This window comes from Myodes glareolus, chromosome 13 (genome assembly GCF_982192425.1).
Source record: "Myodes glareolus chromosome 13, mMyoGla1.1, whole genome shotgun sequence".
NCBI lineage: Eukaryota > Metazoa > Chordata > Mammalia > Rodentia > Cricetidae > Myodes > Myodes glareolus.
The window spans coordinates 12,576,346-12,602,470 of record NC_142038.1 but is presented as its reverse complement, the minus strand read 5'-3'; the positions used below and the strand labels follow the sequence as shown (position 1 = coordinate 12,602,470).

General features: G+C 48.9%; 1 protein-coding gene and 1 long non-coding RNA gene across 6 annotated transcripts in view; one reads left to right on the top strand and one right to left on the bottom strand.

The window, feature by feature from the left end:
* Positions 1 to 26,125, top strand: part of Zbtb7c (zinc finger and BTB domain containing 7C) — a 321,380-nt gene that overhangs the window by 211,178 nt on the left and 84,077 nt on the right. Inside the window, exon 1 of one of the 3 annotated variants that reach the window (XM_085676414.2) lies at positions 21,335 to 21,675. The exons of 1 other annotated variant lie outside the window; for it this stretch is intronic. The gene's annotated coding sequence lies outside the window, so the exon portion shown is untranslated. Of the gene's footprint in view, positions 1 to 21,334; positions 21,676 to 26,125 lie in introns of those variants that run through there. One more of the 3 variants, XM_048419482.3, reaches the window with a different exon arrangement.
* On the bottom strand, positions 1,313 to 17,282 carry LOC146891870 (uncharacterized). 3 transcript variants are annotated; one of them, XR_014996901.2, is made up of 4 exons: positions 15,665 to 17,282; positions 13,886 to 13,983; positions 7,390 to 7,486; positions 1,313 to 5,843 (listed from the first exon to the last, which is right to left on the bottom strand). It is a non-coding gene; the product is annotated as an uncharacterized LOC146891870 (long non-coding RNA). The 3 variants fall into 3 exon arrangements; XR_014996900.2 differs by having other exon boundaries at positions 1,313 to 5,022; XR_015734675.1 differs by having other exon boundaries at positions 1,313 to 5,022; positions 17,145 to 17,282.

Here is a 26,125-nt window from a genome sequence, read left to right as displayed (position 1 = left end):
TTCTTACAGCCTACTACCTCTCTTCCAGCCTCTGACTCTTCGGCTCTGCCTGGCAGGCACAGAGGATTCCTATCTGAGCCTTGTGGGACCTTCTCCGGCTGTCCACCTTAGTCATTCTGAGCCTTCAAATCAGAAATAATTGAGCCGCTACGTTATCTCTCTTAAATGGTGGAATCTCAGAGGAGGAACCTAGATTGGGGAGTGGGGAGCAGTTATTCGAGGCAAGGAAAAACCCTTCATGGATGCTTTCTGTCACACGAAAATACCACCGTATGCCCTATAAACTCCCTGCTATCCCCACGTCTCTCTGTATGGCTAGCTCAACTTCTCATTCATCCCAAAGCTGCAATTTCAGATAGCAAGCGTCCCTGGGACCTTGGGGAGATTGGTGCAGCACTCGCTTTTTGCATGCCTGGAGTTTCTTGAGCAAGATGGTCACTATCTCCACCTCTAACACATCAGATGCTATCCAACAGATGAAATAAACAGGATCTTTCACAGAGCTGGACCACAGGTATCAGCAGGCAAGCCCGTGACTTTTGTAGGTGGAGCCCTGGAATCTCAGAGGGAAGTGGTCACGCCATTTGCTAGTGACAGAGTTGGAACTCTATCCAGCTTCCAACTGCTGCCCTACTGTGCCTTTTACTGTACCCTTGCTTTACATTTAGGGCATCTCCGTGTTAGGGGTATGGCAAGGCAAAACATGTGCTCAGGGGTTACCGATGAGCTGACCATGCTTGCCCTCAACAAGATGATTGGTTTAACACTGCTTTGGGGGAGAAATGGGAAGACCCTGGGCTGCCCAAAGGCACTTGGAATTCTAGCTCCTTCTCATCCACAGTGGCAACAAAATGTTTTGCCGGGGCAACCAGCCAGTGGTGACTGTTACCAGAGCCTGGCATCAACCTTCCCTCACTTCAAATCCAGTCATTGTGCTGAGGACAATGTAGATGGAAGGGGAGTATAGGTATGAGCCAAATTGGCAACTTCAGATTAGAGAGATTAACGTGGCGACTCTTTTCCATTCATTATGCTCAACCAATATCTAAACAGGTTGCACAAGACTGGGGCATGTCTGCTCCTGTAGGGGCGCTTGTCATCCCGCAGGCCTGCCAGGCATTGTGCTAGGGGACCATGTCTCCAGAGAACTGAGCTTTTGGGGACTAGAGGCCCTGGCTGACATCTCTGGACTGTTCTGGAAACCAGCTGTCCCTCATGCCCATGGGTTCTCCTACAGCTGTTAGTGGACTCTACTGTACACACATGGGAGGGGCAGCGTTGGGGAAGAGTACACCAGGAGAACTGCCAATCATCCAGGCCACCATTGTGAATTTTAATCAAGGATTTAGAGAGGAACGGGGCTGAAGTGAATGAATATAATTCTTCCAGTGACGGGAGGTCATGGACTCAGACACCAGTCATGTGGACACCAAAGTCACTAAGCCTGTGACTTGTCTTTGTATTGTCCTTGACCATAGAGTTCAGGTGAATAAATTACAAGTGCTCTTGTGATTTGGAGCAGGAGGAAGGCACATATTTAGCTTGCTTATGAAGGGAAATTTTGATCAGAAGTAATTTGTCTCTATTCAGATTCATAAACCTTTTGTTTTCAAACATTCACCAGACATCTTGTGTCTGCCCAGCCCTGGGCTGCATGACCTCTGATGGTTACTTTATCCACACTTCATAAGAATCTATGAGGTAGCATTTTATGGTCAAAGAAACTGAGGCCGGTATTTGGAAGGCCACTAGGTTTTATATCAGGGAAGTCTGACTCTACCATATGTGCAGTGGTTTTTTATGAGATGGGGTTTCTTTGTGTAACAGCCCTGGCTGTCCTGGCATCTGATTTGTAGACCAGGCTCTCCTCGAACTCACAGAGATCTGCCTGTCTCTGCCTCCCAAGGGCTGGGATTAAAAGTGTGTGCTATCACTGTCTGGCATGTGCATATATTTTATGTTTAGGGAAAACAATGGGTAAAATAATAAATTATGACTGCCCCCTCCAGAATTTTCAGATCAGTTTGGGAGAGAGATGCGGGGCCTGGCATTTAGTAAACAGTCACTAACTGAACCAGTCAGCTGTACTGTTGAGAACAGGGTTAGGTCCCTGTTATCCGCTGCCCACCATGATGACTGTGCCTAATAGAAATGAAGCAATCAATAGAACTTTGGAAAGAGGCTAGGGGTGTTGTTCGGGTGGTAGAGCGCCTTCCTAGCATGGATGAAGCCCCGAGTTTGATCTCCAGCACCACATAAACCTGGCATGCTGATGCACACCCAGCAGATAGAAGATGGGGGCAAAGAGATAAGAAAATCAAGATCATCCTCAGCTATATAGCAACTTCATGGCCAGCTGGAGACACAGGAGACCCTGGCAGAGAGAGAAAGGGGTGGGGACTGTAGCATGAGGATGCAGTATATGAGAGGGGAAGAGGCTTATGCCAGGGAGAAAGGTTTCTGATCTAAAAACCCATGCATCTTTCTAATTGCCTGATTGGAAGTAGATGTGGGGCTGAGAAAGAAGGGAAAAGAGATTTTAACTGAGTCTTCATCCCTCTTGGTCTTCATATCTCCAACCCCGAAGAGCTCCCTGTAGGGGACGCCTTGTGAACTCTCTCCTAGCTTCCCACTAAACCCTAGTCTGCCTGCTTCCCCGAAGCTCCATGTCTGCCCCAAACCATCATTAACATCGGTGCCTTCAGAAGCCTCAGATGAACGGACAGGGCAGTAACACGGAGAAGACCATGCACGGTATTCTCCTTATCATCTTCCTTCTTTGCAGCCTCCTCCCCTCTAAGCCCACTGAGGCACAGCCAGAGACACCAAGACACTCTACTCGTTTGTTGAATGAATGAACATCCCAGTGTCCTGCCAAGTCAGTAATAAAAATTGAGAAAGCCTTGCAAAAGAGAAGCCAAGGGCCAGGAGAAGTCAGGCTCAACGGCGATAACGAATAACTCTGCCCAGAAATGAACAGCCTAGACTTGACTGATGAGGCGTGTGATCCAGCTAAAGATTCGGATTATTTGAGCTTAATGTGTGCGTGGTGGCAATCTCAACCAAGGAGTTACAGATTCAGAGAAAGTGTAGGTCCAGCCATGTGTGGGACAGCGTTTGTCTAGTCCATGTCCACAGCCATAGAGAGTGCTCCTGTCTTGCTACTGAACCTCTGAGGACTTTCACCAAACTAACAGATGAAAGAGTCAAAAAATTCAAATCCGTCTGCCTGTCTCAGCCCTCCAGACCCAGGAGATAGGGAGAACCAGAAGAAAGTTCTTTCCCAGTCTCGTGCACTCATAGAAGCAAGGCCAGGGCTAGGAATAGGTCTTTGCTCCACAATTGATACCCTGATCCTAAGGTTTTAGGTCCAGGACTTCGGAAGCCACTGAAGTCCTAGGGTCATGCAGTGGTCTGTTATAACCAAAGCAATGAGAAAGCTAGCCAGTTTCTTTGCAGCTCTCCCCAAAGGCAAACCAGCGGTCATTTCTGATGCGGCTCTTGGCAGGAACTAAAACAAATCTACCTCTTGGTAGCGATGAGAAGGAGTAGGAGGAAGAGACGGACACTGCTGGAGCCAGCATTTGCCCATGTTAACCTGGGCATATTTAATTTGTCAGCTTGTCCGGCCCAGATCCCTTTTTGTTCTTGTTTGGCACGGGCCTAGCCAGCCTGTGTGTTCCTCCTTGGCAAAGTTCTGAGAGAGGAAACAGAGACTGTTCCAGAACGCTAGGGAAAATTTCCAGATTCCTGCCTCCCTATGTCCCTTGGGCTCTAGCCCCTCTCCGCCCTGCACTGACCGCCTTGACTAGTATTGAGTGGGATTCTCCTGCAGCATAGGGTACATCTGTGGGAGCTTGCCATTGGCTCCCTTTGGTGTGGGGGCTGGGAGCGTCTGCATTTGGCACACTGATGTAGCACTGTGTACACGCAAAAGCCTTTTCATGATCCGTCCCACACACTGACTTGTGTGATTTAGCCAGCAGCTGCTATCAATGAGGAAAAGAGGTAGAGAGGAGCTAAGGAACTTGCCATGGGCCACATAGTGAGAGGTGGCAGATCTAGGCAGAGTCCCACTCTTTGGGGAACAGCCAGACTCTTGCCTCTTGATAGCTCAGTTCACCCATCCCAGGTTCAGTCCCCACCTCTGTAAAACCAGGATGGGAAGTCACTGTCCATCAACCCCCAGACAGTCACTCTGAGAAACACAGAAGGCTTCAGACAGGAGGACCTGGGCTTGTCTTACTAAGCTCCTGGCTTGGATAGATTCACCCCAATATTAGCTCATCTCTATGGAGTCAGGAGAGAACCCCTTTTTCCCATGGACAAACCCAAACCAAAGGTATTGTAGGTGTGTATTGATATGATATTTATATGAAACATTTTGTTACTAATGAATACTTATGCTTATTTAAAAAACTCCCCTCTGTTAGCACCCTCGGCTTACCGGCACAGACCACACTGGGAAAACCAGATTAAACCCTCCATACTTTGCCCGCCCACAGTTCTTGGCCCCACTCAACACCATTTGCTATTATACGTTGACTGTCCTGGATCGCCAGCTACTTTCAGCTCAAATCTTGATCTCTATTCTGAAAGTGAATTGTCTCATCACAACAAGTCTCTTGGGTGACAGGGCCTTTGCCTGCCATCTTGCAACAGGAGAGGTCCCTAAAGATGTGAGGTTTTCTTCCCCAGTGCTCTTTCTGCTTGTTGTCCCGAATCACTCCTGCCACAGATGACAGAGTCTTAAAGGAGACCTAGACTTTATCCTATAATGTGATGTTCCATCTTGCTCCTTTCTAGGTGCCTTAATGTCTCCGGGTTGAAGCTAGGAGAGGGGCACACAGGACCATGGCCGATGCCCACCCTCATCACACAGATAAGATAAAAGGGTATAATTTGAGCTCAGAAAAGTCATGCATGCTTTGGATATGGTCCCCATAATTGTTTGATGTCTTTGGGTGTCCATTCAGAATTACTGACCAATAATGGCAGCTCCGGTCATAGCATCCCGTGGACCTGAGCCGTGTAGGAGACAAGAAAGTGAAAAGATAAGCAACCCTTCTATACACTTCCGACTTTACTTTTTGTCGTAACTTGACCTGCACAGAGATTTGCCCAGTTGATCAGCTGGCACACGGTGAGTGAGTGGCAGATTCTAGAGACTAAGGAAGCAGAGCTGCCCAGGCTAACATGGCCTCCTCCTCAGGACTCGGTTTGTAGACATCGAGGACTTTGTGGGCATTTTCCTTCATGCTCACCTCAAGCCTAGCTCCATCTGGTCCACTCTTCCTTCCCTCGTTTGCTTCCTGGGTTCTTCTGTCTCCCTTAAACTGCAGTCATATGTGGGTGCTGCTCCTGATCACTTTCGGATGCAGGTGTGGCGTAAGTGCACACATTCCTCCCAGGCTGCTGGAGATCCTTTCATAGATCTCCACAGAGGAGACTAATTAAACACAGGTGCCTTTTGTAGCCTTGGGTGCACCCCACTTCCTCCGGAGTAACGTGAGGGTACACAGGGTCTCCCAGGAGCCCAGTGGCTGTGACAGCCTGAGCGTGCTATTATCCCCCGCCTTGCTAGGTTCACACAGCTGGATGGAAAAGAATGATCTAAAACTCTGGTTTTGCAGGGCATGGTCACACACACCTCTAACCCCAGCACTCTAGAGGCAGGGACAAGAGGATCAACAATTCAAGGCCCTGTGAGGGTGCAGGGTTTCCTATTATGCAAACTTCTTCAAATCTTTTAAACATTTCCCCTGAAGAGAGCAGGATTTGAATGTTTAGCAGGATAGCTCAGAGGACCACTGGTTTAATCAGAGGATGGCAGCCCGAGGCACCTGCAGGTAAGATGGTGGTGAGAAAAGAGGGATAGAGGATGAGGGAAAGTGCATCATGGGAAAATGGCCACCATAGAATACTAAGTGAAAAAAAAAACGAAACAAGAAACATACAAGGCTTCAAGATTAAGAAACAGTTTTCGTTTCAAACGTAAGAGGAAATTTCAGCCATGAGAGGACTATGGAGCGAGCCTCCAAGAACCAACGAGGAGATTCTTATGGCAGAAAGGCTGGCATGGGGTCAGCTTGACTTCTGGGTCACAGTCAGGATCATAACTACTCTTCCAGGCCACACCCCAACCCCACCCTGCCTCCTAAGCATCGCTCCATAGCTCAGTGCCTCTACCCATGGACTACCTTCCTTACCCAGGTCCCCAAAGGTCACTGTGTCATTTGGAAGAGGCTACTCTTATCCCACTGGAACCTAGATCCACCCCCAAACTGCTTCACTGTACCTACTCAGGGACCCAGGTCACACCCCTGGAATCGTGCCATATCTGACCCCTGCCTGATTTCTTGGAGTGCGGGCTGCCTGCTCTGGCACCAAGGACTGCACAGATTCTGGGTGCCTCTTGACTTCTAGACTTGGCAAGACCTGTCCAGGCTGCTAACCTGTTCTCTGGGTGCTGTTGCTATTGCCTGCCACCCGTCACACTTTCTAGGGCTTCAGAAGTCAAGGTCAAACTCTGAGAAAAGAAAGAAGCTTAAAGGGCCGTTGGTTTTATCCAGAGGATCACACTTGACTTCACAGGAGAATGTAACGAAGCAGGAGGTCCTGACCTCTAACCATAGTCCAGAAAATATGGTTCATGGCTGCGTATGTTCTGCAGTGAGTGGCTCAGGGAACACTGAGGCCCAACTCTGTGGCCAGTGCCACTTATGAGAGGTTTGGGAACTGCAGCTATGTATCTAGGCCGTTCCTCGATATTTTAATGACTCCTGAAGCATATCCTATATCTACCCAAGTTTCCCTTCCCTCCTCTGTCTCCTTCCCGACTTCCTTCCTTCCCTCTCTTTCCTTCCTTTCCTTTTGGCATGGCATGGAGATTTTCCATGCCCAATCATCAGAAGCAAATCCAGCAAGGAAGCTAACCCTTGCATCTCTAAGTTCTTCTTTGTTAAGGGGTTGAAAAACAGAAAGAAGGTGGGTACAGTCAAGCCCCTCCCCCCACTTTTCTAGCTGACTACAGGTATGTTCCCTTGGTCTTCTTTTACCTCTCTACCCCATCAGTGAGGTGATACCTCAGAAGCTTGCTAAATGGATGGCATTAGGAAAATGACTCATTTAGATGGCCAACAAATGGGAAGCGTTGACATGCTCCCCCGTGTGAACTACCAGACAGAGAATTTTAAGGACTGCACAGCACTGCCTCTGTAAAGGCAAATGGAACTGTAGGCCTAAAACATCCAGGGTCCAGTCCTGTTATGGAAGACGGAGATGGAGCTGATTTAGACCACAGGATATCTCCTCTACCATAGGGCATCCAAGTACTAGCCGTGCTGTGGGCCGATCCAACAAAGCTCCCAGTACAACTGTTGCACTTACAGCTGTTTGCTCTGGGGCAAATGACTCAACACCTCCGGGTCTCCATTTCCTCCCCTGTAAAACAGAAGCTCGAGTGCTGCCCACACCGCCAGGACTCCTGTAAGAAGTGAACAAGATGATACTTGTCAGGCGGTTCGCGCAGTGCCCAAGTGCTCACTCAATAAGGGCTCCGTGGGATTCTTGTCAAATGTGTCCCATCTTACGCAAGAGATTGTTCTGGAAAAGTTGAGAAACCAAATCCCATTTTCCCACAAAGTGACTTCATTGCTACAAGCAGGCTTTATCTTTACCTCCCATCGTCCTTGGAGGGCAATGGCTCTGGACACCTCCGCAACAGGGGCCTGACTCTTCCCAGCTTCAATGTCCCCTACTCATGCCGTGGAAAAGTAGAGCACGTGGTTGGCACCGGGGTGACCCCTTGCTGCCCCTCATGAGTAGGTTTGTCTGTTTGTCCTATTAATTTGACAACCGTCTCTGCGCCATGCTCTCATCTAAGCCTTTCCATCCATCTGGCCTCTTGTCTCTCTGTCTGAGGAAGACCCCTTGTAGCGATTGCTTCTCTTTCTGCCATGGGTAATATGTATATAACTCGTGCAATATTTCTAACCGACTTCCGTTCTTTCACCAGAATATTCTTTCTTGACCTTTCTGGAGTTGAAAAACTTAAAATCTAATGTATGGCATAAGCTTTAATCTCAAGAGAAAGAAACAGGCTCCTTACTCACTTCCGCTCATTGAAGCCTGCCGTGTCACACTGATAAAGAACCTGAAAAACCAGAGTCAAGGCCCATCATAAGCAGCCATGTCTCAATAATGGTTGTTTAGGTGTATCTTTGTCTTTACCCTTCCCCAGTATTTAGAGTCCACAGTCTGGCATCCTTAGCCTCAGTCACCTAGCCCCAACCATCTTCTCTTACATTGTCCTTCACATGCACCAATGGTCTGATCAGGCTGGTTGGCTGGGTGACCTTTGTCCCTCTTGGCTGTCACCTCATCTTGGTCACACTGCTTCTCCACTCTCAGTAACACTACCCACAGCCATTATCTGTGTCCAATTCACAGTGCAGATATGCATAACCTCCCCCTGCCTGACCAGAGGAAGGAGCATGAAGGACAGGCAGAGCACAGAGGCCCAGCCCTCAAAACAGAAATGCCAGGAGGGACACGGAGCGGTATGCTGCCAACACAGGACAGTGTGTCAAAAGTAGGAACCAAAAAAATGACTAGGACCCAGACTGGTTGTCAGCCTTGATAAACCTTCCTCTAGCCTGGTGGGAGGTTGGAGAACTAGAACTGACAAACCCCCTGGCCCACAGTACCATCCCAACCGTGGCATTGCCTAGGTATGGAAGTTCAGCCAAACCCAATTACCCACCAACACTGCTTCATCCACACCCCGTGGTAAACCTATGAGAATGCAGATTTGGGGTTCAAATTTCAATTCTGTGGGCCCATGTGAATCCCAGGAATCTATATCCTGGACACCCATGTGTCCAGGAGAATTGGCAGTGGCTCCAAGAGAAGCTGGTCCCTCTGTTGCTTACTGCAGGGTTCTCTCCTCAGTGAGACTCGGCCTGTCAAGGACTTTACAGTTACCTCAGGCTTGTAATGTGTGTCTCTGTAAACCTGCTGTTCAGAAAGCTCTTGCTTCTCTGTGATCGGATGCCCCCAAACTGCATCCACAGCCTCAAGTGGGGGCCTTGGCTCATGTTTCCCTTTTGCTGTGATTAGCACAGCCTGCCTTACACCTTGCTCTGATTTCTCCTATTGCATTAAGAGCCCCAAATAACCAGTTGCCCATGATTGAGGCTGAGTTCGGAGTTGGTAAATGTGAGCTGAGTTCAGATCCTGGCTCAAAGTTGTCCTTCTGTAAAAAAAGAAAATAATATACTGACTTTATGGGGTTGTTGTTGGATATATATAAAAAATAACTTGTGCAAAACTCTAAGCATAGTTACACAGCTGCCATGATTATTTTTTTGTCTCTGGGGATGAACAATGAGTCTTTTCTTTGATGTGATTTTTTTTTCAGGAAGCAAAGTACGTTGTTTTGATCCTGTAGTGGCTACTTAGTTTGCTCTGTCCTCCTATCTATTCTAGAAGTCTAACCTGAGATTGTAGAAAATGTCTAGCTGCATTTCAGAGACCCCAATCCCAGTGGCCTTGCAGTAAGACCAGGGTCACTGAGCAGAGCCACTATACCCTCCCATTTGTCTGGCCTTGCGGAGGGGCTGTGGACAGCTAAGCCGCACATGGTATCCATCACTGACCAGCTGATTACAGCATAGTGAAGTGAGTCCAGTCTCTGCCTGAGTACCTGGGAGGTAGAACACGTGCTCCATGTGGTATGGATGCCACAGAGAAAGAGATGGTTCTTGTCCCGTCCAGCAATCAGCCACCCAACCGGTCCTTCTATTCACCATGCCTCCTCACCTAGATTCACCACCTGCACCTGCGCCCATCAGTGCGCGCACGCACACACACGCACACATGCACACCCTCCTTCATAACCCCACAGCTAAGGAAGAGTTCAGATGCTGCTAGCCTTTAAGGGTGTACTAGCGTTTTCTGTTGGATTACAGGATTACCTTCTATAGTCGCTCTGCGCTTTTTAACAGAGACCATCAATGTAAGATTATCTTCATTTATAGGATAAGTCTGGTCTCATTCAATTCGGTCAGATTGTGAGCATGAATGCACCAAGAATGGTAACTGATAACTTGGGATTTTATTTTTTAATTTGCTAGGTGGGAAGTTAACCTATGGACTCTGAGGCTGCACCCTGACAAGGTTCTCATAGCTGGAAAGAAAGTCAGGAACTTACTTCTACCCATGTACCTCTGGGAGAGGTGTGTGTGTGTGTGTGTGTGTGTGTGTGTGTGTGTGTGTGTGTGTGTGACATATCTCAACTCTCTCTCTCTCTCACTCTCTCTCTCTCTCTCTCTCTCACACACACACACACACACACACATCCATAAATACCCAAATATACGAAATTTCTGGGCTATCCAGAAGTGATCTTTGTTACACATATACAAGCCAGTCTCTAGGCTGATTTTCCCAAGAGGGCTCCGTAAGCACCCTTACAGACTCTATGACGTTGCCCTTAGCTCCTTGGAACACCTGATCATGTCTCACGCCACATCCTAAAGTCTGACTGTCTGGTCAGTCTTATATACATACAGCCAGTATTTCTAATCATGTCCTGTTACAGAGAGAGCTAATTCGCACTGAATGTGTACCTATAGCTAATCTTCCTCCAACTGAAAACATTCTGAATCTGACAGATCAGCCACAAGGAAAAGGTGGATGTTTCACCTTTCAACTAAATGGCTGTAGGGTCTGGAGAGCTGGAGTCCCCCCAAAGCAGCAGCAGCAGCAGCTTTCATCCCTCCTGGGTTTGCTTCCCCTGGCGTTAGTGAGATCGTGGATATAGTAGCTCCCGTCTGGAAGTCAGCAAGTCCTGCTTTGCTCTAGTGCCAGGGCTCACTGTCACTAAAGGAAAACCACCAGAAGCCTGGACCCTAGAGAACCTACCATGGGGTTCTGAGAAATTCCTTTTCTGCTGAAGACAGAGAGCTCTGGAGGTGGTTGGTGGTTGCCTCTTTCAGAGAAGACTCAGTAAGGCAGACATTTTCCACATGGGACAGTTAAGAGGGTATGGTCAAAGATCTGATCAGAATTCATTTGCTAGGAAGCCTGGATACTCCAGTGGCATGGTATTTGAAAACAGTTATGGGTCGTGACATTATATCAGGCACGTCACGAACAGCAACGGTAGCCACACATCTGAAGACCTTCATGCAGCTTCCAAAATGTTTCCACTAATACCGTTTACCCCCACACATGCCACACAAGAAGAATGAAGTATCTTCTTGCATTTGATAATACTTTTCCTGCAAGTTAGCTCATCAGATAAACCATTGTCGTGCTGTTTGGAGACAGGCTCTGGCAGTGTAGCTCAGACTAACCTAAAACTCTCTGTATAATCCAGGCTAGCCCCAAGCTGATGGCCATCCCCCTGCCTCAGCCTCTCAAGTGCTGGGATTATAGGCATGAACCACCAAGCCTGACTCATGTTGTCTTTTAACATGCTTTTTTTTACAAGGTGAGAGAAAATATCCTTTGAAATCAATTCAATGTCAGCATTTGATTCAGGATTTGAAATAGCTAGTCACCTATCACATACCAGGATTTTGTAGCAAACCAGAAAATTTATAAGTACTTTATCTCCCATTTTATGGGATATGCTATTTCACAGTACATAAAAATATAAAAATAAGGACCCCGGGGCATATAACTGTAAACTTGAACTTGGTGACTCCTATACCTCAGTAGCTCGTCTTAGACGTGACCTAGCCCCTTAATGAAGATCTGTTTCTTGGTTTAATTTAGCACAGATCTAAGGTAGAAAGTTACTAAGGAGATTTGAAAACTATTTTATCCAACCCACAGCATAATTATTATTGGAAAGTCTATTCATAAAATGTTTCTCCCACTTACAGTTGGTATACATGTTTATAGTGGTTATACTTTGATTGTTCAAAAAAACTGTATAAGATATTAAACAGAAATATCCATTAATTTAGGTTGTTTACCTGCTAGCTTTTTTTAAGAACACATACATGTTAGGATATATATAGATATAGATATATAGAGATATATGATAAAGAGCATTAAATACAAAATATATGCTTGTGTTATGCTTAATGATTCATGGCTAGTTTTATGAAACCAGCAATATTAAAATTGTTTTATTTATAAAAAGTTTGCCTAAGTTACATGAACTTGAAAAACATTTGAATAAACGTGTATATCTGAGAGTTTTAGGAGTATTTAATCAATATAAGCAATTGTAATAGTATGTTCTAAGACCCCCCCGCATTGAACTCCTAAAACAATATGCCATTTTTGCTATCTTTGCATGCTTATATAAAGTTTAACTTGGAAATTAGTGACAGTTCTTACTTAACAACAATAACTAATAATATAAAACAGAACGGTCCTAAATAAAATGCAGGTAAATGCAGTCTCCACTCTCAACATACCATATTGTGTCCTGAGGTGAAGATGGGAGACAAAAACCCAACACCTACCTGATGGGTTGATCTGAGGTGCACAGAGGTGCACAGCGCAGATTGTTCATTGTAATGTGAGGCCACTGCTTACCTCCACTGATCCCCAGGTTGTCATTCTGTATGGCCTGATGAAATCTCATGCCATTCGTTTGTCATGCCTAGGATGTGAGTCCTCCCTTCATCCGGTGTATCCCGTATGTGTATGCCACCCACCCACCACTTCCCAGTGGCCTTCTCATTTAACAAACCAACTGTTACTGTTTCACAATATTTACACTCAAGTAACCCCCCCCCAAAAAATATATTTAAAATTCGATGAACTGTTTCTTTCTGGAAATCTCCAGATATTGATATTTTTGGATTCTAGTTGACTGTCAGTAGTTAAAATTGTAGAAAGTGAGCTGGCAGACAAAAAGAGACAAGTATACTTTCTCTAAACCATCTTGAATACAGCTGTCTTATGGAGTTTTATAAGTACATTTGATAGTGCTGCATAGAAGGGTACCACACATATATGACGTGCATACATAAGTACGTAAACAGACACAAACTGACACTATAGTTTTGCTTCTTAAGTCTCAACCATAAGTTGTACAAACGTAGCGATGTAAATGCCTTGGTTTGTGCACTATAACTGACCCTCGACTTGGCTTCATTTCCTGTTCTTCAGAGCTGGTTTCTGACAGATGGAATGAGCTAAGGGTGTATGTTTAGCACTCAATAGGAAGACCAGAGCTTGCTACCAATATTTATGGAGGAACCTTTCAAGATTGTCTTTTACCCTGATATACAGTTGCTTGTGGTTCCCTCAAGAGAGTCCAGAGACTAAAGTTCAAGTGTCTGAGAAGTTGGGAGACTGAAGTGGGGGGATAAAGCTGAGGCGAGGAGAGAGGGGCTGACAGGGGAGCGTATGGCCAGACTGGGGGAGTCAAGCGGAGGCTGAAAGGGGTAACAGGAGGAAAGAGACCTCCAAGAGAAGCCATTAAAATTCAAAAGTTGCCTTATCTAATTAACCATGCCAATAAAAGAAAAGAAGGCGGAGCTAGTGCTGTAGTCTTGCTTGAAGCTGGAGCATAAGGTCGGCAGGGCTGAGGTGGGGTCAACTCAGAAGCTCAACTACTGATACCTCCCAAACGAAGAAGCCTGGGCTCTTCCTCACCTTCTGCCTTTGAGCTTCTCACTCTAGTGGGTCTGCGGTTTGCCTCTGACTCTGACACAGCTCTGGACTCAGTGCCTCACGAAAGAGTCAGAAGCTCCTGTTCTGGAGACAGGGAATAAATCGCCAGGGAAGATCTATGATATTTCCATCTAAGAAGGTTTGTTTCAAACAAGAACCTTTTGGCCAAAGAACTTTGGAACTCTAACCTAGCCTTGGGGAGTATGCTCAGAAACTTAAGGATAAAAATACAAAAATTTACCCTGAATGTGTCTCCGAGGGCAGTCATCTGGAACTCTGTATTGGATCAGGCACTCTGGTCACTCCATTAAAGGAGAACTTGGGGTGCTGGATGCGAATCTGGAGGTCAGAACTGAATGTGAGTCTGAGTCTTCTTAAAAAGAAGAGTTATTCATACAGTTGCTATAATGGCCAAGAAAGCCCTTATTGGGGGCTATTGCAATAGGGTAGTTTTTTCCTTCTGGCTTTGGTTGTAGTTAAGTCCTGACTGCAACAGAGGAGAGAGACTGGGCTCAGTTCTGAATGGTGAGCCACGAATGGAGTGGGGGTGGGGGTGGGGTGGCTGTGGGTAGAAAATAATAAGAGAAAGCTTCAAATTCTTGCTCAGCAAGCTTAGGATTCTCCCAGAAGGCAGGCAGGGTGAGTTGATATCAGGAATGGGGTAGATAACATTCTTCCCAGACTTAGCAGGTTTTTGTTGAAATTGGTTTAGGTAGACCCAAGACTGAGATTAAAGACATGGCCTAGTAAAGAAGGCTTAGAGGACCATGCCTAAAACTTGACTAAGGATAGACTCTTCACACCCAGGGAATATTTCTTATGTCTGCAGGGTCCTAGTAACCTAACTGGACAATGGGAATTCACAGATACAAAGGACCCAGAGAGGACAGGTCAGATTTCACCATGTCTACCCAAAGGAGTGTGGGTCAAGGCCAGAGAGCAGCAGCTGGACCTCTAGGGAGCCTGTCTTACACAGCAAATATTCATTTAATGTTAAGCAAATTCACAGCTTATCTAGGTTGAAGTTCTTTGTTCTTTTATTTTATTTTCTAAGTACAAATTTTCCTTTGAAAGAGATATTGTCTGTAAGAAACAGAGTTAAGCCTTGTCTGCTGGGGAAGAGGGTGGATAGCAGGAACCCTGGGCAGGGAGTCAGGCCTCCTCCCAGGGTGACCTTGAGTAAGTCACCTTCCCACCCTCCAGCCCATTTCCTCACTGTATAAGGGCGTTATAATTCCTGCTCTGCTAGTGTCCCAGGTCGAGGATCAGCCGGGGTGAGAAGTTTTGTGCTGTGGAAGGGACAGGGAGCTGAATGGTCTCCTGAGGACTTAGTAGATACCCACAAGTCTATTGTCCCTCTGCTGGAAGCTCAGCTCTGGGAGGCAGCATAGAGCTTTGTCACTTTACAACCAAAGCCTAGATCCTAGTGGGAATGAGGAGAGGGAGCAGGGTAGTGCATACCTGTGAAAAAGCAAGGGGAAGAGGGGGAATGAGGGAGTAGGAGGAGAGCGAGGTGGGGAAAGAAGGGGAGCCCACCCACCCCCCAGCTGACGCCCCCCTCTTTCTGCTATGGCCCCACCTTTGCCAAGGTCTGACCTAGCCTCCTCCCGCCCTCTGCTACCAGCCTGCTCCGGTGGTGACAGGCCCAGCCCCACCCCGGCCAGGCTTAGCTCAAGCTCCTGGCTGGCACCCTTTCCACCTCCTGCCCCGAGTGCCAAAGGAAGTCAGACCTTGGGCAGAGGGCTAGGACATTGCTTCCCCCACCCCCGCGCGCCCCGCCCCACTACCCACATAGCCAGCCAGGCTCAGAGCCTCTCCTTGTCCCCGCAGCTAAGTCCCAACTCAACAGAGTTCTTTTCCTCACTTCCCCAAGGGCAAACACTCCAGCATCTATGCTTAATCAGCACCGCCCCTCTGAGGCTCCCTGGCCCCAGACAAGCACCAGCTGGCCCAGGAACAAGACGTGAGAGGCAGTCTCCAAAGACATTCGTTCCTTCCCCTTGGGGCCACGGTCCCTCACCCTCATCCTCCAACTCCCACAGGACAGGGCAGCTAATGGCTAGGCAGCCCCAGCGGTCTACTTCTCTGGATGATTGCTGGGTACTTGGAGAAATGCAGGAGTTTGGGGAGGCTGGCAATGACTGGGTCTGCTGCGAAAACACAGGGGCAGCTGGCAGATTCGGATAAAGTGGGCGACCACACGCAGGGTTGCTGAGGTGGAGCCGAGACTGGCAATGACTCTCTCTCTCTCTGTTCTTGATGCTAAACAGTGACGGCTTCTTATTTCAAGTTGACCTTTAATACACTTGAGTGAGCGTAAGTTGTGGCTCAGAGGGAGAGCGCAGGATGATGGCAGAGACCACCAGAGCTTCAGAGTCGAGGTCTTGTCTTGTTAGAGTAGAGCCTGGAGAAGCTACTGAGACAGGTGGGTGAATCTTTGTGGGAAGAGTCATAATCGTCCTACTGTTCCCATTCCTGGGGCTTCTGTCTTCGTCAAACTTTGGTTAAATGTTTGTTCTTCACCTAACAAGTTCAAGGTGGGCTGTCGTCAATGAAGACTGAAATGCAGTGTGGGGCCCTTCAGAGAGGAAGAGTGGAGGACCACAGATATCCACCTGTCTCACTTTGGGTGTCCTCCCTGGTTTCATAAGTTTTCTCTAACATGGAAAAACGTCAGGTAAATTTTTGGTAGATTCTGAATCTCACTAGGAGTGTTCCTTATTGGTGTCAAAGGGCTCCTTTTTCTGCCATTCACTTTTTAATCTGGGCCTGGCTTTCCTCATCTGCAAAGGGACCCAGGTCCTTTTAGGGCTATTCTCAAAGACTATTGTAAAGGCCCAAGTAAGACACCACGCTTAGGACCGAGGATGGGACTCAGTGGTAGAGCAGTTGTCTAAAGCGCAGAGAGCCCTAGGTTTGATCTCTAGCACTGCCAATTGTAATAGTAACAATAATAACAACAATAAAGATAGCGGGTTTAGAACACCCCCGGGAAATTGAAGTGAACACTTTCTGCCGTGTGTATACCAGTTGTCACCACTAGAAGTCTGGACCCTCGGAGTCAGTATACTGAGAGCAAATGGCTATGGGGAAGGCAATTGTCATGCTGAGTCTCTCTCCAGAAGAGCTCAGTTTCCAAGCATGACTGGCTTGCTGGCAATGGGGCAGTATAGCATTGCAGACTATCACCAAGTCTTCTATCAGAGATATGATGTTTTCAGTCCTCCAGTCGTCTCAAAATATCTTGGACCAAAAGTCTAAGATCTCAACAAAGAGAAGTCAGGCCCTGCCACAGCCAGACCCAGAGCGCCATAGCCAGAAGACTCCCTGATGTCATCCCCTTCCGCTGGTTCTCTCAGGATCAATAGGTCTGGATGTGGAGCATCCGTGCTCCGAGTCTCAGCCTCGGCATCACATCCATGCCCCTCATTTACAAAGGCTCTGGAGAGGCACATGCCATCACCAAGGGCACAGAACATCCCCAGGGGTGCACAGCTTACCCATGGCAAAGCCCCGACCAGATCCAGTGCGGTACTTTCCAAACCGTCAGTTCTGTCTGACGGCAGCCATCACACACAGCAGTCCGGTGCCTGCCACACGCCAGGTCCCGGCCCTCGGGGAACCTCCGTTCTAAAGGAGGCACAGTGAAAGAATGCAATCAACAGATGACACATCCCGTAAAATAAAGTCTATCGGCGACATAGTGCTTTGACCAAAGACCTTGGACAGGAAGGGGAGCTCCTGGTTTATCTGTGAGGTCTGGAAAGCCCTGTTTGTGCGGGTGACATTTCTGGGAGACCTGAGGTGGAAGAAAGCATTTCTGGTCAGGGAATGAAAGCCAAGGAAGGGGAATGTGACCTGCCTGCCTATGACAAGAGTATGGGGCAGGAGGGAGGCTATTTGGGGAGAGCAGCTGGGGTTTCAAAGTGTCTGTGGCCTTGATTCACAGTCCAGGGAGCAATACAGGTGTCCTGTACAGGGTCTGATTTCTTTTATTGTGCTGGTGATTGTACCTGGAACCTCAGGTGTGTGGGGCAAACATTCTACTATTGATACACCAGGACCAGATTCACGTTTTGATCAAATTCTGTAGGCAGTCACATGACATAGGGCTAAGGAACCAGGTAGGGATGGGTCAGAGAGATAGGTTAAAATGTCTCTACAGAGCCGGGCTGTGATGGTGCACACCTTTAATCCCAGCACTCGGGATGCAGAGCCAGGTGGATCTCTATGAGTTCGAGGCCAACCTAGTCTACAAGAGCTAGTTCCAGGACAGTCTCCAAAGCACCAAAGCTACAGAGAAACCTTGTTTAAAATAATAATAATAATAATAATAATAATAATAATAATAATAATAATAATAAGTCTCTACAGAGTGATTGTGAGGGTTTCACGGGGAGGGAACATTGGGGATCCAAAGGGGTAGCTGGAAGAGATTTGTAGTCTGTTGTGGAAATAGACTAGCTCGTGACTGATTGGTTATGGGCAAAGAGGGGCTGAGAAGGAGATGGAGACAGGAAAGTTGACTCATCCCCAGCTTGAGTGACACTAGTCCCCTGTGACAAGGGCATTCTCCAGGGCTACAGCCAAGTCCAACCTGCTGTGTAATAATACCTTCTGGGTCAGTAAGAGACATTGCCCTCATGTTCATCAGGTGGAGAAACTGAGGCACACATGAGCCAAGCTCAACTCTATAGAGAATAAACAGTATGCCTAGACAAAGACCTAGGGCTTGAACTCCATCCAGGGCAGCCCTTGGGCACCAGAGCTGTGAAGACCAAGGTGTGGCCACCAGTTTTATTATGTATCATGCTGTGACCTTGAGCAAGCTCTAAGACCTCTTGGAGCCCCAGTTTCCCCATGGATATGACAGCGAGGCAATAGGAACTGCCTCGTGACATTGTGTGAGGTCTGAGTGGGGGAGTAGGCCCTTGACAAATGTTCTGTCGCTTCTCCCTGGGCATAGCTTGGGTATGTGTCTTGTTCCTTATGTCCGCGTGTATGGACACTGTGCTCCCGTGTGGCCCATATATAGAAGCTGTCTATGTCGCCATATCACAGTGACAAGCAGGCCCTGCCTGGGTTTCCTGTAAGGACAGTAGGTCATTTGATTGTGAAGCTTCGACATATCCTGACCCGTGCCTGTGTTTGAGGTAGGAGCCCTTGCGTCACTAGGTTGTTAGGAGAACTTGAGGGCCAGCAAGAGTCAACGTGCCTGTGCATCCAGCCTGCTTGCCAGCGCTATGGCTGACGTGACATGGGAGGACATGGCAGGAGTCAGGGGTGGGGGGACCAGCTGATGGAGGGCAGGAGGGAGAGAAGAAAAGATCTGTGTGAGTAAGAGGGAGGGGCCGCGGAGAGCAGGAAGGAGGAAGGAACCAGCCTACAAGGAAATGGGCAATCACAGGTCTAGAGTCTGCCCTGCCCAGAGCCCCTTCCGCGGGTAGTTTGGGAGCCTCCCTCTGCCCCTCTGCCTACCAACCCTCTCTGACTTGCCTTTTTATTTATGTTCCTGTTCCCAGGAGGCAGCTGGCACAGAGTAAGGCTAAAGGGGTGGTACGCCCCATTTTTTTTTCCCCAAAGCTATTTCAAAGGGAGTGTCCCAGCAGGGCACACACAGTGATTAAGAGGGAGGGAGGCATGACACCGACTGTCCACTACAGGACCCAGCGGGTAGACTGGACACTAGCCAGCTCTCCTCCTGGCTCTTGGCTGTAAATTCAGTGGCCCTGGCACCACCCTCTGGCCTTCCCAGACACTCCTTTCAGAGCTGGCTGGAGTCCTGTGAGGAAGGGCTGCTTGGGATAAGCAACCACCTCCCCTCTCCCACTCCCTCCCACAGCAGCCCTCCTGCAGCCTTTTGCCCACACTCTTCGCCTAGCCCTGCTTCAGCCGGTTTTTTTAAAAAAAAGCTCCAAGGCTCCCTGTGTCTCTCCTCCAAAAGGCAGGCCCTACCCTGCCCCGAAACTGTGTCTGTGAACTGGCTTTACCCCGTAGACCCCCCACCTACTATTTGACCCATTAAGAGGACCCTCAGAGCCAGGCCAGCTGTCTACTTGCCCGGGACTCCACCTCCCGGTCTTCACTCCCCAGCTCTCCTCCCACATGCCCGCCTTCCCACAGCTGCATAAACTTCTGGCCTGCCTGTGCACATAAGCCTGGCTTCTACCCGCCATGGTCCCTTGGCACTCTGTAGAAGTCACACCCTGCTCTTTAGGAGTCGATGCCTTATGCCCTTTGCCCCACACTCTCCCATTCTCCCATCCTCCACCCCGTGCTGCCCCATGAGTGGCCCCCATGGTACTCTCCTGCCCACAGCTGCGGAGGCAAACCTGGGGTACATACACAAGGAGCATTTCTGGATGGATACCAACTCCATTGGAGTCTTGTTTTGGCCCATTTACCTGCCCAGGTCTGGGAGTGAAGCACAATTTCCCTGGTTATATATTCGCATAACCAGTGACTTTGTGAGCAAACTTTTCATGCTTTGGTTTTCTCTCAGAAGTATGCCATTTTGATAATGATAGACTCACTTGATCTCGGAGACTAGTTACCTGCTCTGATGATGCATCCCCTCCCTCCCCTCATCACTCAACCCCTCATACCACCTCCTGGGCTCTTCAGCTAATGCTTGGAGAAGCTGACAAGTTCATTCCAGGCTATATGGGAACTTGTGTCCCAAGCACTCTGGCTTTTGCCAGAATGCCAGAGAGACCCTTTCTATATGCCTGCCTGGATGGGTTCTACACAGGACACACTCCAAGAAGACATGAATTTAATATGGATTTCAGGCAGGAGTGACCTGATGACAGACATATTTTAGTGGGAGCATCTTCTGGGGGGTTCTGCAACTCACGGCCCCAGTGCTAATTCTTTGTGGGTTCCTGTGGCTTAGCTGCAGGATATGCCAGGGTTTCTGGCCTGCCATTGGAAGAGTGATGTAGAAGGCCAGGCATCCCAGGGTCTCCTGTGGTTTGTGACACATGGGACATCTGGTATGGTCAACAAGGACTCTCTCCTTGGCTCCTCCTCCATTCCTGAGAACAGCCAGCTGTTCAAGAGTTAATAGCCATTTCCCCCAGGTGACCAGACAGCTCCAGAGGAAGGAGCCCTGAGGAGTCAGCCAGCCAGAGACTCCCTCCCAGATGGCAGTTTACAAAAAGGGTGTGGTGTGGCGGACTGAGGAGAGGGTGCCCGGCCACACCTCTGTGATGGTGGCCAGCCCACCCCAAGTGGGATGGCATTGAGTCAGACTGTGAAGTGAATGTTGGCTGATGGCAAGGGTGGGTAGTGGGTGCCCCTTTAGGCCTCATGACCCCACCCAGGCCAGGCCCAACGACCCCCAGGATCTGCAGCTCCATGCTTACCACTGGCACTCCCCCTCCACTTTTTTGTGGTTTGAGTGATTGCCATACAGTGTTTGATTTGGTTAAGTTACAATCACGACCCTTTAAGGAGAAAACATATAATTCTAGTAATTTTATTGGGCTCAGGTTTCAAGCAAATGGAAACAAAATTGCCTCTAAAAATAAAACACAGACACAGAGGATTGAATAAAACAATAATAATAAAATGCCTCCCTTGCCTGGAGATAAGTGGTAAAGCTTTTTGTGAAATATTAGAGAAAGGGCGGGGTGGTGGGGAAGAGAGACCCGGGTGAAGAGAGGAGGAAAGAAAAACTCTACCGCCTTTGCTTTCATTTCTGTATTGCCTTCCCCAAAGGGTTGATTTACATACTCTAAAGAAATGTAGAAAAAGCCACTAGAGCAATTGGTCCTTGTCCCGCGTTTAACAGTACAGGTGGACCAAAGGGGCTGGCTGCCAAATACTTCTGGTTGAAGGGAGGGGTGGGAGTGCTCGCTCCAAACCACTCCTGGAATGGCTTAACTCGCCCAGCGCAAATCAATGACAACCTCTCCCAGGCAGCGGCAGGCTCCCGGAGCAGCGCTGCCGCGTGGACTCCCAACCTCGGACCCTGGTGGAGCTGAGGACACGGCCCGGGCACAAGCGCGACGTCCCCGGGGCGGCCAGGTGGGTCTGCGGAGGCCTTGGTCGGCGGGGACGGGGATGTGATCAGGGTTCCGGGACTCAGGGTCCGTGGGGAGGAGGTGCGGCTGAGGCCGGCTGAGTGCCCGGGGGAGCAAGGCAGGCGCCTGGCTCGGTGGGGATCCGGTGGCCCGGATGGCGCCTCCGGGCACGGAGGCGCTCCCGCTGGGGCTAGCAGGCACCGCGGCTGGGTCGTTTCTCACCCTAGCCTTGCTGGATGAGAGTGCGAAGGTGTGGGGGCCCAACCTGGGACAGAACCTGGAGAACTCTGCGGCAACACCCGTGGCCTCCCTTCCTGGCAGCTTCCTTTGAGACCGCTAAAGGCGGTTGGGGACAAATACGACCAGTTTAAGCTGCACACCCCGCGTCCCGGGTTTAAAAAAACAAATCAAGTTGGTCTGTCCGACTATCAGATGCAAAACTTAAGGAACAAAACCATGGCAGTTTGGCAGAACTCTTGATCCCCGGACGTGAGCAGAGAAATAAAGGGGGATCCACAGACGTCCTTAAGCATACTGGAGGGAGTACTACCAGGGACCTGGAGCTCGAATCTGGAGCTGAAGAAGTGTAAGAACGTCCCAGCCCTCCATCCTAAGCGGGCAGATGGTTGAAAACTTTCTGGTCTGAGTCAAGACGGGGTCTTGCAGCACCTTGTGGCAACCAGTTGCGGGGAGTACAGGGACACCTTCTCATAAGTCGCCCGTCTTTGTCGTCCCCGGCTTCCCCCTCATCCCGCCCCTCACCTTTCCTGGCCTCTGTTGCCTGCCCTTGCAATACCTGAGTCCTGGGGGCTTGGCTTAGGCAGAATGCAAGAAAGAGCGGCCTACCACCCAGCCCAGTGCCCTGCTTGGAGGGTCTCAGTGCTGGGTCCCATAATCTTCATGCCTCATAGAGAGGATTCCCTAGGCTCCAGACTCCTATCTTGGCTTCTGCTGCCTGGCCTGTGTCTGCCTGGAGGACCGACAGGCAAGGGGCCGCTGCCCTCTTGGTGTAGCAGCTGGTCCTGGCTCTGTGTAGTTCCTCTGCTGGCTGGGGCGATGCCACTTCCAATGTCTTCAACTGCGGAATTTTAACATGGGAAGGAAGTGATCAGTCATTCGGCAGTTTTCTCCAGATCAGAAGGATTTTTTTGGAAGGGGCTCGAGGATGGGAGTGGATGTGGTGGCGGAGATGCTTGCGGGATAGGGGAGAACTTGCAAAGGTTCAAGTTTTAGCTCCACCCCGCCCCTGTTTTCACTGATGAGATTCTCAGGAACCCCCTCTGGGTGGAGTTCCTGGAATGAAAAGCAGCCTGGGTACTGGCTCCATGACCCCTTAAAGCCCACTGCGAACTGAGAAGAAGAAAGCTACTCTTCCAGAAAGCTCTCTCTGGTCAGGTGTGGCAGCCCTATGGTGCTGTTCCCTAAGCGCCCCCAAGCCACCCCCAGCCCCATCCATTCCACTTTACAGGTGAGAAACCCCCTCCAGAATCACACTGGAGACAGCAGAGGAGCCCAAGGTCCCTTACTCGGAATAGTGGGCATCTGTACCGACCTGGTCCTGTAGACCCCACCCTCCCCGCATGGAGGTGGCACACTTGTTATAAGTGGTAGACTCGGAGCACACAAAAGTTCTTGGAGACCTGCTGAGTCTAGAATTGGGTTCCCCCATCCTCCCCTCCGGAGCCTAGGATGAGACGGTAGCCGTTCCTTGCGTAGCTCTAAATGAAACCCAGAGATGTGAAGGCTCTTTGCTGACTGTGGAGGAATTCAGAAAAGACTTCAAAAAGCAGAGGGCACAGGGGAGGGACTTTATGTAAGGAGACCTAGAGAGCAAAGGCCTGCATAGAAGGAGCCTTGACCTGCTGGGTCAGGTTCAGCATTGCAGATAAAGTGGAGATTGGAGGCCAAAGGAAGAGGTGGGGCTCAGAGAGACTCAGTTGTGCCAGAGAACACTCGTCCACATCTTCTCTTGGACTCAGCCAGCCCTGTTGGGTTGGAATCATTAGTCCCACTTTGTAGGTAAGCAAACCAAGGCTCACAAGGGATAAGTAAGCCGTCTGTGAGCCTGAATTCAGAGCTACCCATCATCTCCTCTGTGTTTTAGAATCTTATGCTCTAATTGAGGTGATTGTTTCAGCTACAGTATAATATAAAATAGTATGTAAATGCTACAGATAGGATTAATTATCTTTGAAAAACTAGATTCTCTTCCAGTCAGACCAATTCAATAGCTGTTGTACTGTGTGCCGGGCGGTTCTGAGCACTACGATAAATTCTGAGCATCCCTCAGTAAATGAAATCAGCCAGGCCCTGACCTCTGCCAGTGGGAGTAGTACCAGGAATGCCCGGCTCTCACTGGGAATTGGTTGACTAAGGAAGGTCGTGGGTGGGAAGATGTCATAGAAGGCCTGGGTGAAGAGGAGGGCTGGGAGAAGGCAGGGAGGACGGTGGTAACAGGAGCTGGACGAACAACTGTCCCCACGCCGTAGTCACAAGTACTTGTCTCTGGCCCAAAGAGTGCACGCAGCATGATCAATCCCTGACCTGAAGGTCCAGGAAGAGAACGGAGCCCCTGCTGTTCAGCTGGTTTCAGGCTACGGTTGTGGGTTCTGACATGAGCCTATCGTTTTGAGACATGACAAGGACAGATGAAGACGCAGCCCCGTGCAACTTCTGAGAGGGCTGGCCTCTCTCTGGAGCAGTGCCAGGCTGGCTAAGAACACTCCTGAGATACCAGTCATGTCCTTTAGTAGCCAGGATGGTATATCCCACACTCTCGGGGCTCTCAAGCTGTTTTAAGCCCTTGACCTTTACCATCGGACACAGGCTTGCCCACCGTCACAGGACTTGGTAGTAAAACCAGTCCCTGTCTCGGAGTAGCTTATACTAGCCTACCATGTACGTTTATGGACTCAGCTGTAAAGATTCTATATCAACTATATTCTTGATGCTCTGCCCTCTTTGTTAGCTGATTGGACAGATCTGTCCTAATAGAATGATGTCTGATGGAAGACACAGCAGCCATACGTGTTTCAGGACCTGGTTTGCTGACTCTCCTTCCGTCTCAAATGTCATGATAAGCACCTCTAACATTAACTGTCACTTCTGGAGGACCACAGCTGATAGATAACATAGCTCCTGCCTGTCTGGGCCATGCTCTGGGATCGTGCCTCAGTGGAATTTGCAGCTCTCTGGCCAGGATGATAGTTGCTTTTTCTTCCTTTTTCTTTTTCCTAAAGGGGAAAAAAATATGAGCTTGAGGCTACTGGATCAGATTTCATTCTGTTTTGATAGCCCACTGTCAGAATATAGGCATTTTCTTTCTAATACCGAGATGGTTGGCCCGGTGAGCGCGGCTTGCACCCGGCTGGCTGTCCTGTGTTTACAGCAATTACACAGGTGTATAATTGCATGGGGATGTTTGTTGGCTCAACCCTGCTCAGCCGTGCAGCCCCACAGGTTGGGCCAGGGAGAGGGCTGTTCAGTTTGTTTTCCTTTGGCTGGGAACTGAGGAGATGAATAGAGGGAGGGGAATTGAGTTGAGAGATTGTTGCCAAGAGCAATTTGGAGTCTCCCTCATATTAGTCAGAGATGTGTTTTCCTTTCTGAAGCCACCACATAGCAACTTCCACGAAGGGCTCTCTCTCTCTCTCTCTCTCTCTCTCTCTCTCTCTCTCTCTCTCTCTCGTATGTGTGTGTGTGTGTGTGTGTGTGTGTGTGTGTATTAGCTTTTGTTTTGATTTCTAACTTGCTAGACTTTTCATGACTAAGCAAAAAAGAAAACAGAAGGAAAGAGAAAGAAAACAGCTTGGAGGGTGGCGTGATGAAACCAGCCTTCGATAACATACATCCTGCATGGCATGACTTAATACTGATCAACCCCAATGTACTGTGATGGAGTGTAAGGAGTAATTCCTTTGGAGAGAGAATTGATCTTTGTGGATGCCATTTTGGGACTGAAGCATGATTTCCCTCTGTGGGGCTTGATCCTGGCCTTAGATAAGGAGAGATTCTGGCGGCCTTTGCTTTCCACTCCATTTGGAGGGTCCCCCCATCAGGGCCTGGTGTGGATCCATCTAGGTTCACTTTTCTATCCTACCCTCACCGTGGTGTCTCTCCCTTCCACCCAAGACATGACAGGATACTCAGGGAGCCAGGAACAAGGAAGCTTGCCCAGCCATCGCCTGCTGGTCCTAGAACAGGAATCTGGGGGCAGACAGTAATCCACTGGTCAATAAGCAATCCGTCTACAGAACAAGCAGAGTAGAAGAACTCTAATTCCAAACTTGAAAAGTAGCCTAAGAAGGTGTGCAATCTCTGTGGGCTTTTCCAAGTTACATACAAACTAAAGGCAGTCAAACACGTGACCCTCCCAGTGATATCATGTGACTTGCCTTCACCTTTGGCAATGTCTGCATTGCCTACATATATGTGGGAATTTACATATATGACTC